The sequence below is a fragment of the Sapajus apella genome, unplaced genomic scaffold (genome assembly GCF_009761245.1).
Source record: "Sapajus apella isolate SASKATOON/1434 unplaced genomic scaffold, GSC_monkey_1.0 scaffold1, whole genome shotgun sequence".
NCBI lineage: Eukaryota > Metazoa > Chordata > Mammalia > Primates > Cebidae > Sapajus > Sapajus apella.
The window spans coordinates 63,107,616-63,109,304 of record NW_022436941.1 but is presented as its reverse complement, the minus strand read 5'-3'; the positions used below and the strand labels follow the sequence as shown (position 1 = coordinate 63,109,304).

General features: G+C 40.9%; 1 long non-coding RNA gene across 1 annotated transcript in view; it reads left to right on the top strand.

The window, feature by feature from the left end:
* Positions 1–233: 233 nt before the first annotated feature.
* LOC116551604 overlaps positions 234–1,689 on the top strand; it is a 2,383-nt gene continuing 927 nt past the window's right edge. Inside the window, exon 1 of the long non-coding RNA XR_004269016.1 lies at positions 234–1,077. This is a non-coding gene — a long non-coding RNA (uncharacterized LOC116551604). The remainder of the gene's footprint in view (positions 1,078–1,689) is intronic.

Here is a 1,689-nt window from a genome sequence, read left to right as displayed (position 1 = left end):
CAAACTTTTCTTGCTTGCTTTTTTTTTTTTTTTTTTTTTGAGATGGAGTCTTGCTTTGTCTCTCAGCCTGGAGTGCAGTGGCGCAATCTTAGCTCGCTGCAACCTCCACCTCCCTCAAGCGATTCTCCCACCTCAGCCTCCCGCGTAGGTGGGATTAGAGGCACGTGCCACCACACCTGGCTAATTTTTGTATTTTTAGTAGAGAGAGGGGATTTTACCCTGTCGGCCAGGCTGGTCTCGAACTCCTGCCCTCAGGGGATCTGTCCACCTCAGCCTCCCAAAGTGCTGGGATTACAGGCGTGGGCCGCTGCACCCAGCTACTTGCTTGCTATTTTAATAGGGAGGCAATATTGCCAGAGCTTGTCTGCAAAGTAGAGTCTTTGTGAAAGAAAAACAAAGGCTTGATGGACAGGATTTACTTGTAGGCAGTTTGTTTATGTGCTCAAAAGCACCCAAAAGACAGTTGTGGAAAGAAACACCTGTTGTAGGGTAATTGTATGAAATTATATCTGAATACACTCTTATCTGTGCAGTGGAGTATTTCAGAAAAGAGAAACACCTTTGTATTCAAATAAGTAGGTTGAATGGCTTCATTTCTAATGGGTCATTTGTAATGATTATCATCCATTTTTCTCTTGCATTTAAAAGTTTTTTCTTCATGTCTTAAACTATACAAAGAGAAAAGAAACAGAGATATGAGAGGAAATATGGGAGACAGAAAGAAGGCTTGATTAGAGGATTTGAAAACATAATGAAATAGCAGTCTCTAAATTGGACTCTGGGCTTTGCTCTTGAAAACAACTGTGTACTCAACCCCTCTGCAGCTGAAAAATTGAAAACAGGAAGTGTTTTTGCTTTAGGGGAAAGATGTCGTGTCAACACTAAGACATAAAGTTGGATGAGCTAGAAATAACCCAGATTTTTGTAACTAGAAGAATTATCAGATATTGGGGGTTCCTAGTGTGAAAATGAAATCCCCCTGTTGACTCTCTTTTCCAGGTTTCTAACGTATAAGAAAACATGTCCTGTGTTATTAATGGTTCAGATGTAATGAAGCCAGCCAAAGGCACCAGTACGGTAGGTAGTTACCTGTGCGGTGTGATTTCAGGGATAGCACTTAACTGAAAATATTGCTTTTTACTGAAATGTACAGCTTTACAACCCTTTTTTTTTGTTCTCAAAATGTATATTTAATTAAGCAAGTAAATTCATTAGTAGCTTATTGCTTTAAAGATTCAAACCATAGAGTGGTAACTAGTTAATGAACTAACTTATAAATCCGTCATTAATTTGGCCATATATTATTGCTGATCATTATGACATGACAAGAATTGGCAGGAAAGTCTGGAATACAGGGAGTGTAGTGAGTACAATTAAGAGTATTAGATGCTGGCTGGGCACAGTGACTCACACTTGTAATCTCAACACTTTGGGAGGCTGAAGTGGGCGGATCACTTAAGGCCAGGAGTTCAAGACCAGCCTGGCCAACATGGCGTAACCCCATCTCTACTAAAAATTTTTAAAAATTAGCTGGGTGTGGTTGTGCATGCCTGTAATCCCAGCTGCTCAGGAGGCTGAGGCAGGAGAATCACTGGAAACTGGGAGGCAGAGGTTGCAGTGAGCGAAGATAACGCCACTACAATCTAGCCTGGGTGACAGAGCAAGACGCTGTCTTAAAAAAAAAAAAAA